The following is a 15,710-nucleotide window of genomic DNA, read 5'->3' on the forward strand; positions in this document are numbered from 1 at the left end:
CTGGGTACTTTTCATGGGGTATGAACAGCTATTCCCAACCACCAGTGACAACCCCATTCTGGAATCTTTCTGACAGGTTAAATTATTCCAGGGGGAAAATCCCCCACTTCTAGGAAATTCTTAAATGTTGTTATTTACTATTAGCACTTAATAACTACACGTGGTATAACATTCTCCTTATGAACTATAGGTTAGGCATAGAAGTTTGCCAGAGTGGAACTACCTAAACTGGAAAAAAAACAGGGATTCCAGCATTTGCATTTTCTTTGATACACTTTTGCTGAAAAAGAAAAGAAAAGAAAGGATTGTTTGCCACAACAAAGTAGGAAGAGGGGAGCCAATCAGCCTAAATACCTACAAATGAGATAGAGAAAACTGCATACGCTATAAGTCTTTTCAGGAAGGGCAATATCTGAGGTGGGAGAAACTTTTTTTAAGGTAATTTGGCTGGGTGCAATGGCACACACCTGTAACCCTAGCTACGTGGGAGGCTAAAGCAAGAGGATTCCAAATTTGTGGTCATCCTGGGCAACTTACTGAGATCCTGTCTCAAAATAAAAAATACAAAGGGCAGGGGATGTAGGTCAATGGTAGAATGTTTGCCTAGCATGTATAAGGCCCTCGGTTCAATCTCCAGCACAAGGGGAAAAAAGGTAATTTGTTGGAGAAAGGTATGTCCATGAGAGACCAAGGTAAGACAAAACTGTTCCCTGGGAGAAAGGAGAATATTTCTCTGGCTAACAGGGGCACAATGCTGGAACACAATTAAGAAGTCAAGAACAGTATGTTTTAGACAGTGAAAGGCTTCATACTATGTACTACTGACTACATGAAGACTTTCTATTGGCCTATATAAAGCTTAGGAGCCCATGGATGGATTTCTTTTTAATGTCTTTCCTTTTTTTTAAGAAACATCTAAGTTGTAAGGGTAGAGCTAACATAGCTCATGAGTTGAGAAAGCATAAGACAAAACTCCTCCAGATCTCTGTGCAAAAGAGAAGGCCCCGCTGGATAGTCAAGTTACAGAGAAAAAGAGTAATCTACCCAAAACCAAGGGAAAGGAACAAAAATAAAATAATAGCTCTTCTAACTAACATTCTCTCTTTTAATCTTCACAATAATCCTATATGAAAATGGCTGTTATTATGTTTCCCCCTAGTAAATTTATTGTTCGGAGACGCATTAAATACATTGGGTAAGGTACAACCTAGTAAATGCCACAACTGGGGCTTAACCTTACATCTTTCTGACCCAATTCCCAAACCCAAGCTCTGAACCACTACCCCCTTCAATTTCTGAATGCTAACTTTTTTTTTTCCCCCAAAAAAAGCTAACTCTGATTTTTCTTACTACAAATGCAGGTAAAATCAGGCTGAAGAAAAATTATTTTCAACAAAAGTACTGATGTCTTTAGAAGACAAAAATATAAGCAAGGTCACATAACCTGCTAGTATGTTTAAATCAAAGTAAATAATATTTCCTACCATAAACGAACAAAGTTCCATTTAATTTGAAATTTTGCTGGTACTTTTAGAAAGAGAAAGCAAACCTCCAAAAAGTCTATAATCCCTTATGCACAAATTTCTAAAAACTACAAAAATTTCATATTATTCGTGTCAAAACTTAGCTGACAGTAAAACTTGATGTGAATTGATGTGAAGCTATGTTTAGCCTTTATTTATTCCACTTAGTGTAAACACTCTTGCTTTGCTTGAAAACAATGTGTTCGGGTCTGCATCAGACCCAACAGAGAGAAAGTATCTTTCTAAAACCTGGAAATTTATGAATTCTGAATTTCACCTGATCCCAAGGCTTTCAGACTCTCCATGAATCAGTATTCCAAAGCATTTTAAAACAATTTCCAAGAATGATTAAATCAGAGGCATTCAATCTTCATGATTTCATAAACCAGTATGTTTTCGATAATATTTGGGAGGCCAGGCATAGTGGCACATGGCTGTAATCCCAGCAATTTAGGAAGCTGAGGCAGGAGGATCATAAGCTCAAGGCCAGCCTCAGCAACTCATTGAGACCTGCAGCAACTTACTTAGATCCTGTATCAAAATAAAAGCTGGGGGCTGGGGATATAGCTCAGTTGGTAGAGTGCTTGCCTCACAAGCACAAGGCCCTGGGTTTGATCCCCAGCACCGCAAAGAAAAAAAAAAGAAAAAGCTGGGATGTAACTCGTGTTAAAGTACTCTCCTCAGTATCAAAAAAAAACAGGAAGAAAAGAGTTTAAGGGAAACACAGGATTACAACTTTTTAAAAAGTAAGTAAAGAGGGTAAAGGTATTTTATCAACATCATTAATATAATACACTATTTTAACAATAAAATACACAAGCGTAAAGAACAATTCATTAAACTGAATAAATTAAATTTTATGAAAAACACTTTGTGGCCCTTATTTTTTTATTTCATAGGCTGCTATAAATTCACCTGAGACCAACACTGTTTTCATCTAAGACACAGTGCCCAGCTGGCTACATAAAATTGTGTGAAGAAGTTGTTAAAATGCAGATAACCAGGGTAGGAGTTATAGCTCAGTGGTAAAATGATTGCCTGGCACGTGTGAGGCACTGGGTTCGATTCTCAGCTCCACATATAAATAAATAGATAAAATAAAGGTCCATCAACATATCTATATCTATATCTACACACACACACACACACACACACACACACACACAGATAACCAGACTTCATCCTAGGAGATTATGATTTGAATGGTTTAAGATGGAGCCTCCCCCATAACACATCTAGATTACTTTTTAGGAAAGTCCTGGGTTGTTTCTGATGTGCAGCCAAGCTTCAGAACCACTGATCTAGTCTCTACCCTCCTTTTCCTCCTCCAAGGAATACCTTCTCTAAGGGTATAAAGGGAGCCAAACAGCAATGTTTCCAAGTAGGGGGTCTGCCAACCCACTGACTGTGATGCAGTTATTGCTCTGAACAGTCCAGATGAGAGCAGCTGGTCAATTTAAAAACAGGCTATTAACAGTGGAACAACAGGAATTAGAGAGTTGACAAGCAAGAAAAACTTGTTGAAGTACAACTCCTTTATGAAAAGGTGTAGCTCCCAAAGTTTTCTCTCTTCAACTCAAAGATTCTACAACATATAATGCCTAAATTCAGCACAGATAATCTTTGTCTCTAGCTAAAGATACATAAACAATTTTTTAAAATATGTGGATTATATGACCTGGGGCTATAGCTCAGTGGTGGAGCACTTGCCTTGCACGTATGAGACACTGGGTTCAATTCTTAGCACCACATTTCAAAAAAAAAAAAAAGAAACAAAGAAAGAAAAAAAAAAAAGCATTGTGTACATTTATAACTAAAAATATTTTTTTAAAATATGTGCATTATATCTACACATGCATGTGTGTATGTATATATGTGTGTACATATATACCCATCTATTCCTTAATAACTGCTTCTAGTTTGTAGTTTCTATGCTAGGTCTATGATTTTGGTCTTCATTTTTCATCTTCAAAAAGACAACAAGAATTATTAGCATTACCCCAAACAGTGGAAAGACAATCATGAAAAGTGAAAAATTCACAGCACACTTGATGCTTTGTGAAGCAGACTATATTCTTTCTCCAACACTACAGGAAGATAATTCCAGTGATTTCTTTTTGCAAAACATTTCTCGTTATCTCAAATTACAATTAAAATCCCTAAAATCTAACGATAAACATAGCTAGTATCTTTAAAAACACACAAAGCTTTCAATTTAACAAGCACAAAGTCCTTTACCAGTTTTAAGAAAAAAACACTAGGCCTTTCTAAACAAGCCTAAATACTAAGTGATGAAGGACACAGAAGGGGTACATAATAGCTCCTATTCCCATGGGGTTAAACACTAATCCTATTTGACCAGAGTCCCTTGGTTGAAGGGTTAAATCTTTCATGATTTGCCCCATAACTTGTGTGTTTCCAGAAACTAAGCTTTCTTCTAAAACTAGACTTTTATAATTTATATTTAGTAGACAGCGATGGTTCTTAAAATTTTAGTATGTGAACTAGCAGCATCAGCAGCATCAGAAAACTTGTTAAAAGCAAATTCTCAGGCCCCACCCTAGACATACAACTCTGGGGTGGGGCCCAACAACGTGTGTTGTAATAAGCCTGCAGGTGATTCTGATGCATGCTCAAGTTTGAGAACCTCAGGTATGCAGCAGGTGGAAAAAACATGCTTCCTTCTGTAAGTCCAAAGCCAGGGACTCTAGGTATTCTATTTCGATACAAAATAAAGATATTCAGTTAAAATATATAATCTCCTTATCACTCCCAGCCTCCTTTCATTGAATGTTTTAATTTTTTGAGTTAAATAAGCAAACAAACTGCTATCAGAGATTTGCTCAGAAAAGGACACTTTTCCCATCCAGACTGATCTTACACAGTACTGTTTACATCCTCTTACATCTAAAGTTCTAAACAAGAATCTTCATCATGTGAGCCTCAGACATTAGGAATTCTTAATGAAACATTAACTATGTCTGAACATACCAAACTTACTAGAGAAGAAAAGTGGAATCATTTGCTGTATTTCAGAACTGCATTCAGCAGGAAGTTTAAGTTTCAAAAGTTTTCACATTTATACCTCTTCCAAGTTAACAGAATTAAACAAGAATATTGTATTCTTAACATCTTCTAGCCCAGCAAGTTTTACTGCTTACTTCTTGCTTTCAGTGGGAATAAAGCAGAGCCCTCATAGGCCCATTTTGATTATCTGCAAGGCTACACAACTAAACAGTTACATGTGCTCAATATTAAAACAAAGATCCTATAAACCCTAAGATGGTGTTAATAACTCAGCACTAGCACCAACGCCTAAACAACAGAGACATGAAGAACGTTGCTAGCAAATACAAGGAGACTCACTGGAAAACTACATTCTGTTCTGCTCATATTTATACCAAAATTGCTACATAAAAACTTCATTTCTCTGAGGTAAATGCATTATTTATTTTTATTTTTATTTTTACAGAATGCATTCTGACTCATTGTACACAAACTTTTTATTGTTATGGTTGTACATGCTGGAGAGTCACACCATTCGTGTAATCATACATGTATATAGGGTAATGATTTGTCTGATTCTACTATCTTTCCTTCCACCACCCCCTTCCCTCCCCTCTTTTCCCTCTACACAATCCACCACTCCTCCATTCTTCCCTTGTTCTGGCCCTTATGTATCAGTATCCACTTATCAGAGAAAACATTCAGCCTTTGGTTTTTGGGGACTGGCGTATTTCACACAGCATGATATTCTGTAACTCCATCCATTTACCTGCAAATGCCATAATTTTATTCTTCTTTATGGCTGAATAATATTCCATTGTGTATATACACCATAGTTTCTTTATCCATTCATTTACTGAAGGACATCTAGGGTGGTTCCACAGTTTAGCTATTGTGAATTGAACTGCTATGAATATTGATGTGGCTGCATTACTGTAGTATGCTGATTTTAAGTCCTTTGGGTATAAACCAAGGAGTGGGATAGCTGGGTCAAACGGTGGATCCATTCCAAGTTTTCTGAGAAATCTCCACACTGCTTTCCAGAGTGGCTGTACCAATTTGCAATTCCACCAGCAATGTATGAGTGTACCTTTTTCCCCACATCCTCACTAATACCTATTGTTACTTGTATTCTTGATAAAGACCATTCTAATTGGAGTGAGATGAAATCTTAGGGTGGTTTTTATTTGTATTTCTCTAATTACTAGAGATGTTGAACACTTTTTCATATATCACTTGTATATCTTCTTCTGTGAAGTGTCTGCCCAGTAACTGCATTTTAAAGAGTAGGCAAGACAAATCTATAGCTCACAATGCACCTAGTTTCAAAAAGTAGACAACGGTTTCAAAGCACACACACAAAAATGAAGAGAACCTTCTACTTATTTGTATATAGGTAGTTCAACACACAAAACTGAACATTAGCGCAAAAGAAAACTATAAAAGACTAATTTCCATGCTGCAAAAATAACTGTAAATAAAATCAAGCAATTTATTTAAAAACAAAACCACTTTGAGTTCAGTCCAGGAATTCAATAACAGAAAGTTTTAAAAAGTATACTATCATATTAACAAGAAAAGTAAAAACCAAAACCAACATGATCATCTCAATAGTTGCCAGAAATGTGTTAAATAAAATGGGCTGGAGGTGTGGCTTAGTATGATGAGGCCCTGGGTTAGATCACCAGTGCCAGAAAAACAAAAACCAGAGCGTGGCCGCAGTGGCACACACCCCTAATCCCAGCAGCTCCAGAGGCTGTGACAACAGAATCAAAGCCAACCTCAGCAAGATCTAGGCGCTAAGCAACTCAGTGAGACTCTGTCTCTAAATAAAATACGAAATAGGGCTGGGGATATAGCTCAATAGCCAAGTGCCCCTGAGTTCAATCCCCACCCCACCCCAACCCTGGAAAAAAAAAAAAAAAACAGAGCTTAGTGCGGTGGCATACACCTATAATCCCAGCCACTCGGGAGGCTGAGACAGGAGGATATGGCGTTCAAAGACAGCCTCAGCAACTGTGCAAGGCCCTACACAACTCAGTAAGACCTTGTCTCTAAATAAAATACAAAAAGGGCTGGGGATGTGGCTCAGTGGTTGAGTGTCCCTGGGTTCAATCCCTGGCACCAAAAAAAAAAAAAAAAACAAAACAAAACAAACAAAAAAACCCCAAACCCAGGAATAAATAAATTCATGCTTTTTAATGTAATATAATCAATATATATACATAAGCATCCCTATTTCAAATTTTCAGAGCATTTCCATTAAAAACAGGAAAAAGATTAGGAATATCAACTATTACAACCACTTATTAATTCTGTTCAAATGCTCCATCCAATGCAATTAGTCAAGAACACAAGATAATAGGAATCACATTGGAAAGAAAGAGGCAAGACTGTCCTTATTTGCAAATATGATTTTGATTTTTCAGGAAAACTAAGAATCAACTGGTAAACTATTAGAAATAATAAGAGCTTAGTAACAAGACTGGTTATGAAACACAAAAATGTACGAGGCTCTTAGTTCAATATATTTTATACATAAAAATACATAAATACAAAAAAATCAATAGTATTAATATAAACCAATAACAACCAATCAGAAGAGATAAAAGAACAAAAAAAAATTCTTTTTCCCTACACTGAAACAATTTTTGCTATAGGATAATTTAAAAATTTATATTAAAAGCCCTAAAATTGTTTTGGAGTCTTTCCTACAGATATTCTACTTTTAGGAATTCAACCCAAAAATACTTCTCAGATCTACTAAAATATACAATGAAATTCCTCATGGTGGTAATGAGGGGCAATGGTTAACATAATATGTAATCCAGCTACTAAAACAATGACAGGGGCTGCAGTTGTAACTCAGTGGTAGAGTGCATTCCTGGCCCATGTGAGGCACTGCGTTTGATTCTCAGCACCACATACAAATAAATTACTTAAGTAAAGGTCCATCAACGAGTAAAAATAAAAATTAAAAACAAAACAAAACAAAAAAAAAAACCGATGACAGGCCTAGTGTGATGGTGCACACCTGTAATCCCAGCAGCTTGGAGGATTCCAAGTTTGAGGCCAGCCTCAGCAATTGAGCAAGGTCCTCAGCAACTTAGGGAGATGCTGTCTCAATATTTAAAAAAGAAAAAGGGTTGGGTTTGTGGCTCAGTGGTAGAGTGCCCCTGGATTCAATCTGCAGTAACACACACACACACACACACACACACACACACACGACCATGCCATAATATAGATACCACCATTAAATTGACCAAACTATAGTGAGAAAAGGACTATACACCATGATTCTACTTTTTAAAAATGTTTATATGCATAAAAAAAGTCTAAACAACAAAAAGCCAGAGTGATTTGGGTGGTAAAATTAAAGACTGTATTTCTTCATATTTTGTCTTCCAAATTATTCAAGGAGAGTATTGTGTCCTTTATAATCAAGGAAAATGCTATTATTATTTATATATATGAATATGTGTGTGTATATATACATTTAAATCTCCTTTTTCTTATTTTTTTTCTCATGTATGCATCACATGTAGGATCTGAAGCTTGAATTCCCTTCTCTTGAGGTAGATTAGCCCGTTTTTTAAATGTGCACTATGTAAAGTTGCCCTAGCTTCATTTCTTATAAAGGTCCTCAGGTAGCACCACAGAGAAAACACAATTAGGAATTAGGTAAATTTAAATAGATTAAAAGGGTGTTGGGCTGGGGAGATGGCTCAGTCAGTAGAGTGCTTGCCTTGCAAGCACAAGGCCCTGGGTTCAATCCCCAGCCCCGCAAAAAAAAAAAAAAAAAAAAAGTGTGACTGCAATAGAAAATTATATGTATGAATATAAAAATACTAAAGAATATGAAAAATAAAGTCACTATTAAAGTAATGCAGACTACAGTCTGGAAACATTTTTGTTTTATTTTATTGCTCTCAATATTTTATATTTTAAAAGTATACAAAATTGAAGGAAAGAAGAAAAAAAGGACTGCCTCCCCCTTTCTTGGGGTGAATCACCCCATCTTTGCTGTTTCTGCTATGTATTCACTGGTCTCAAAAAGACTGACAGCCCCCAGAGCCTTTCTTCTGATCTCTTTCTAATAACTTCATTCACTCACTCACTCATTTTTAAAAAGGTAATACAAACACAAAATTCAAAAAAAATTAACTAAAATACTGTACATGCCTACATACAAAGGTACTGGCAAAATCCCATTTCTACTCCTATTCTTCTTCCACAGATAAACACTTTAACTGGTTTCTTTTACATCTTCAGAATTTTTTTGCAAATATGCATGAATACTGTTCTCTTTCAACGGAAAAAGTAGCATACTAAAAACTCAATATATATTACAGGTCTTCTATTTCAGTACATAGGTCTTTTTCATTCTTCTTTAAACTACACAATATTCTATGGTTTGGATATTCCAGTTTATTTAACCATTCCCTCTGACGGATATTGAAGTCATCTCTCATATATTACAAACAATAATGCCAAGCATAACCACCTGTACACATCAAGTTCATTCCTAATATATCTTTGATGAAGCCTCTAAAATGGTTCAGAAGATGAGATCACCACAAGGTTACAGGTTCACTAGGCTAAAAAGTGCCCCTTTCCTAGTTCCCATTATGTACAGTAATACATAGGTACCCTTAGGGGATTTAGCACATAAAAAAATAAAATGACTAAATAGAACACACAAAATAAACCCGTGCTATTAAAAATACATATATATGTATGCATACACATGAATATACATAGAAAGTATAAAATATATCCATCAAAACATTAACCATTGACTCAAGATGGTGGACTATGAATTACTTTGTAGTCCCTCCTATTTTTGCCTGTCAGTGATTTCTATTTAAAACAATAAAAACAGACTACTTCTGTTTAAAGCAAAAATAAAATGTTAACTCAAATTAAGCTAAATATATTTCTTTAATCTGTCTTATATTTGTATAGTGCTTCAGAGGGTTCAATATCAACTCATTCCAGTGATTTTTTCCCTCAGCACTTTATATATTACAAACTGCTCCTTTTTCCTGATAACATTTTATTCAAATCTCTTATTACCTCACTTGTCACATGACAAATCAGTTGTTTATCCATCTGTCTCCCTTGCTTGCCTGTGAGCTCCTTGAGAGTAAGTCTGACCATATTTTCAGTACCTTGATATTCAGTGCACGTCCCACAAAAGAGTCATATGTGGTAAAAAAGTAAACGATTTCTCTACAATATAGTAGCTCCAAGAATTCAACACCTGTATTACTAAATCCTTATAGACACCATGCCAACAATCTGAGTATGTTATGCTCTCCCTCTGAAACAAGCACCAGTTACTAAGCAGCACCACAGTTTACTCAGTTATACATAACCTCTGGTCAAGTTTTTCAACCTAACAGGAGTGTTCAGTAAACTTCATCTTTTTCTATCTGTGCCTTTCTTTGCACCTGATAGTCTCTCTTTGGAATGCTGTCTTAAGGTTTTATTTTACTTAGAGAACATTCCTACTCATTCCTTAAGAATTAGTCCAAGGGCCTGGGGTGTAGCTCAGTGGTAGAGCACAGGCTTAGCAATGTACAAGACCCTTGCTTCAGGATGGGGTTGTGGCACAGTGGTAGAGTATTTGCCAGGCAAGTGTGAGGCACTGGGTTCAATTCTCAGCACCACACGTAAATAAATAAATTAAATAAAGGTCCATCAACAACAACAACAAAAAGACCCTTGCTTCAATACCCAGTGTGGGGGTAAGGGAGGACAGAATCAACTTAAACAATACCTCTCTGGGAAGCAATCATATATTCACATCCTTTCAAGAAGAGCTGAGAATTCCCCAAATCAGACATCTTTGCATCTATTACTATGTATAAGCCTCTAAACTAAGTGCCAAGGATAGAAAGATAAAGCTGTGGAACCTGCCCTTATGGAGCTCTTAGTCTAGAATGGAAGACAGTCATATGAATAATCACATTATAATAATACTAAATGCAATACCAAGAAGATACATTGCATATTTGACATGTGTCAATTATTTTGTTAGTAGATGCCTTATTATCATTATTTCTGATCATGTTAATAGGCATTTGAATTGGAAAGAAGACTATGAAACTCTAGAACTGCTACCCCTCAGATATCATCTGAAGAACTAGCTCAAAGAAGTTATATATTCTACAGTTGTGAGACAAATAATATATAAAACCAACCCTGTTTCTTTGGCCATAAGAAATGAGACCAGGGTTCAGTACTGCAACTTAGGTCAAAATACAGGTTGAACTTGAGGAAGATCAATAACCAAGGATATGGCTTGACTCAAAATTCTGCATAGTAGTGTCCTCCATTTCAGGTTTCGGGGTTTTAGACAGATCAATTCAATCAGATATTTTCTTTTGGGAAATACAAATGTTGGGTGGACAAAGTAAAAGAGACAGGTGCTAGAGCTAAAATAGCTAAAATCCTATCCTAAATACTGTTGAATTATTGTTCTACAAGGTTTTGAAAGCATTAAAGCCAAGAGACAACATGGATGCTTGAAATTATTTCCCATTCAAGTTTACATCCACTACCTAGCACCAAAGGTGTGAGCCTCTTCCTTGCAATTTAGCAAGAGTCTAACACATATCACTACATCTGAAATCAGGAAACAGGCTCAAAATTCCAAGAATTTGATTGAAGTCACCCACTTGACTGATGGCAGAGACAGAATTCAAAAACCAGGTCACCATGATTCTAAAATATTCTACCAAGTACATGGGCAAATGACCTCAAAATCAACAAATGATAAGTAGAGATTGACAAAGGTCAATGGAAAGAAGCTCAAAGAGAAAAGTTTATTCATAAGAGTAGAACAAAAATGTTCTGGAAGTATGCTTGGGAAGGTAACATGGGAAGGGGCACACCAGGTGTCACCTTGGTCAAGCTAAACTTTAACTTCAACCTGGACCTCCGTGAGCTTCAGACTTAGCTATCTTTCTAACTCGAATATAAGATCCACTGGGCAAGACTCTAATCTCTAGCTTGGCTTATAGTAAGTACTTACTAAATAAATGTTAAATGAATGAATAAGTGAACAAATTATCAAAGAAGCTAAAGGAACATTCTACAGAGAATCAGGGGAGGGTACTATGAAATGGTCTCTAAAGATCGCTTAGAAATAAGGTTGATCTCATATTCATAAATGTACTTAAATTTATGTGTAACTCCAAAATTAATGTATGTGGTGCTCCTGAAGTCTTTCCTGGATAAGTATATAGTGGTGAAAAATCTATTGGTCCTTGCATACACCCTCAGGCTAAAGTAGAATAAGGTGACATGACTGAAAGATTCAGTTCTCATATAGAGATGACCAGAAAGACAGTAGGGGGCAGTACAGTGCTAGAAGCTCTAGCTACTGGGGCAACTGGGACAGGGTTTGAATCAACTCTGGCACCTGTTCGTGAGCAGGCCCCAGGCAAATCAATTAACACTTTTGAACCTCATTTTGTAAAATAAAGAAATTAGAATCTATCAGGATGGGTTGATTTTAGGGTTTAAGATCATAACCTATGTGAGATAGGTAGGTTCAGGAAATGGCACTTTGGGAAGTCTAGAGCAGTGGGAGATGAGGCCAGAACACAGTGCCACAATGCTACTCTGCACTCTGTACATATCCTGAACTGCAGAACCTCTCTCTGCATTTAATTCTTGGTTTATAGATTTCTCCTCCACTAAACTGTGAGCACCTCAAGGTCAAGGGCTCTTGGAAGAAACAGAGCTATATTCCTCTAAAATTTGCAAAGGAGTTATTATTGATCACAAACATACCTGAAAAGACTATACAAAAATAATGTTGTTTTTCAACATTATTCAACTGCAGTCTTATATCAATTCACAATAGTGATCAACTCAGAGATCTGCAACTTGTCCAGGAGTCTTTTTTAATGCAGCTATAACTCTGACATCAATTATTCTAGATGCCTGGGCATTTGTTAGTTTTAAGACCTTGCTCTATTGAGTAATTTTTTAACAAGATTCATACATATGGTCCATTAGACAACTTATCACCTCAAAGTAAAGACTGCTTTGAATTCACTCTAATCAACTTATCTTTCTATATACAAGATAAAATCTTACCATAAGTAAAATACAGGGAAGCATATTGATAAATATATTACAAGTAGGATAAGGAAAACAAAAAATTTTTTTTCACAGAAGTTTTACAAAATCCTGGCCCAAACACAGTGAACAAGACGTTAAACTCACAGCTTAGATTTCTTCACTGAGAACTGGGAAAAACAATTCCAGTTTATGTAAAAAGTCATGAAACTAAGAACTGTGGGAATGAATAAGGTTTTGTACACGTGTATATCTTCTCTCTCTTTCTCTCTCTCTCATACACAAATAGACTGAGAGGCCTATCAGTCATAGTCCAATATTCTCATTTCCTCCAAATCCTCACAACTCAATATCTAAATTAATATTTTCAAACCTCTAAAATTTAAATCAAAATTAAGAGTGGTTAGTTTTTCCCTATAAAATTATTGGCATAATTTTATTTAGGGGGCTGGGAATGTAGCTCAGTGGTACGGCACTTGCCTGGCAAACTTACCTGGGTTTAAATGCCAGCACTGCTAAAATAAATAGTACAAGACAGTGTCAAGTATAATCTAGAAACATATGGCTAGAATCAACACTACTGGAAACCAAGCAGCTATACTATGAAGGTGAATACACATTCTCTGTGAAAAGGGACTATGGAATGTTGTTTTTAAACAGACTCAATGCTGTTATTATCCACTCATAGGTTGGGTGTGATCATATCCCATCGTGTTGTACAACTAAAGTATGTCCTATATTTTATGATATGGTGGTCAGGCCCTTAACTGGAAACCCTGACACTCTTTAAAGTGAAGCTCTTTAAAGTATAATCCAATTCCATCTACTTAAAAAATAACATATTTTAGGTCTGCTGCTTCCATAGGCCCCTTTCACCTGCATTTTCAACAATTATCACCAAAAGAACTGTATTGGGGCAATGATCTTAGAAGGGTATAATGATCAAATGCCATCTTAAAGGAGGCAAAAATAATTTACCATTAACAAAGCGATTAAAGTTCCCAACCTTGCCAAGTTCCCTGTTCAGTGTATTCCGCCTCTTTCCAGTTCTTCTGCCTCTGTCCGGTTCACCTTCCAGCTGCCTGGAAGAAGCAAGTGGATAACGTTAGTTTCCAAGAAAAATGAGAATGAAATGTAAGGAGTGAGAGGGTGATGGACTCACTCTCAGAAGACAAAGCATAAGAGAAGTAGCCAGGGTCTCTAAGTCAATTTAGGTATGAAGAATGAGGGCTGGGGTTTAGGTGGAGCGAGTGGAAGATACGCAGAAAATGCGCGGGGTCCAGCCAATGGGGGAGGGGTAAAACGCGCAACTCCTCCCCGCTCTCGCCCCGGGGAGAGGGCGGGGGATGCAGCAATGCTCAATTTGAGCTACTAGCAGCGGTGCGCCGAGATAGTACGGGGACCCACAAGTCCGAGAATCCGGTCCGAGTGTTAGAAGGGGGGCTGAGGAGACTCAGGAACTTGTGTGGGAGGGAACAGAGCACCTGCGCGGAGAAAAAAAGGACTAAAACCCTCTATTGCTCCCCAGGGATAGAGGGTGACCCAAGAAGACGCCCCTTCTCGCCGAAAGCCTCGACATGGGACCCCGCGGGCTTTCCCTCCCCACAGGTGTTCGGGTATGCGCGCGCCGCCCCTTACAGCTCCCGTCGCGGTGTAAAAGGGGGCGCAGGACGCCCCTGGAGCCAAGGGTCCTTTTCCTCACAGCTCGGGCACCCGAGCCCACCTGGGCTGAACAGATGCCCCTCCTCCGGACCGTCTTCTGCCACTCCTCCGAGGGCCTAAGCCGTCGCCGCAATGGTCGGAGTCGCCAGGACAGTCTCGGCCTCTAGTACCAAAACGTGAGCCACAGCACGGGAGAAGCGCCACTAATACTCGCCTGGTTACCTCTTACTGCACACTGGCTTCTCACCCCGCCCCCGAACCGAAGCCATTGGTTGCTGGGCACCGCCCCATTCGTCTATTGGACCGAGGAAGATGCCGCTCAGTCACCTAGAAGGGCATTTTTGGCCTTTATTGGCCTAAATGTGAAGCTATGCCCGCCCACTCCCTCAGAAGTTCAAGCTAATGATTGGTCTAAACGTCTGTCCGTTTAGTCCCTTAGTTCTTTGCCTTGCGGTGGGGGTTTGGAACGCCCCCTTGGCGGAGACCCCCCCACACACACCCCCCGCCCCCGATTGACTAAAAGGACGTTGAGCTAATCCTGGATAGGCATTGGGCCAAGGATGCGTCCGGCCCCCACTTGGGGGAGGAGCCCAAGTCTCAGCTACTCAGGGTTTGTTTACACAAGCTTTAGCTTCTGCTTTTTCCATTGGCTGAGTCGGCAGCCATTCCCGCCTGGTTTAGCCAATCAGATTAGCATAGGTGAGAGCGGAGGCAGGCTTCTATGGGATTTCCCCTGCTGTCAATTGCCGAGGGAGGAGCTTCGAGCAGGGCTGGTTCGGTCCGACTTGGCACGATGTTTTGTCGCGGAAAATTTAGGAGCTAAGCTCCTTGGAAGACTGGGAGGAAGTAGAGGGACGCTTCCATATTTTAGAAACAAACCTGAGTTATTGAATTTTTTTTTTTTTTTTAGACCAACTTATTTTCCCCCTTGGATTTAGGGTGTCCAATCTTTGCTTAAAGGATTTTGAATTTTATTCTTCGGGAAATAAGAATTTCTTTTTTTTTATAATTTATTTTTATTGTGAACAAATGGGATACATCTTGTTTCTCTGTACATTAAGTAGAGGCGGGAAATAAGACTTTCTTTAGGGAACTCTTGCATTATATATATTTGTCTTCTCCCACCCTCTTATGCTGACTAAATAACGTAACACAAAGTAGAAACTTGGTGAATGAATGGATAAATTATAATAAAGATAATTAGATTCAGATTAAATAGCGTGTTAAATAAATATATTAAATACATATTTAATTTATTAAATAATATAATAAGTACATTATTTATTCATCAAATATTATTGAGCATCTGCTAAAATATTCCGGACTCTGATCTAGGCTCTGGGTATATAAAATTAATAAAACAATGAAGATGCATCCCTGGTGCTTATTCTCTGGTGGGGGAGAATGCCAAGGAACAAGTAA

The 15,710-nt window shown here is 37.8% G+C and overlaps 1 protein-coding gene across 5 annotated transcripts in view; it reads right to left on the bottom strand.

Annotated features, from left to right (window-relative positions):
* The window catches only part of PAIP2B (poly(A) binding protein interacting protein 2B), a 35,175-nt gene extending 20,661 nt beyond the window's left edge, over window positions 1-14,514 (bottom strand). For 2 of the 5 annotated variants that reach the window (XM_079111363.1, XM_079111359.1), the window contains exons 1-2: window positions 14,350-14,514; window positions 13,633-13,708 (exon numbers count right to left, since the gene is read on the bottom strand). The gene's annotated coding sequence lies outside the window, so the exon portion shown is untranslated. Of the gene's footprint in view, window positions 1-13,604; window positions 13,709-14,264 lie in introns of all 5 variants that reach the window. The other 3 variants (XM_079111360.1, XM_079111361.1, XM_079111362.1) reach the window with 3 other exon arrangements.
* Between the last annotated feature and the right edge of the window lie 1,196 nt (window positions 14,515-15,710).

The sequence above is a fragment of the Sciurus vulgaris genome (assembly GCF_902686455.1).
Source record: "Sciurus vulgaris genome assembly, chromosome: 14".
In the NCBI taxonomy this organism is placed as follows: domain Eukaryota; kingdom Metazoa; phylum Chordata; class Mammalia; order Rodentia; family Sciuridae; genus Sciurus; species Sciurus vulgaris.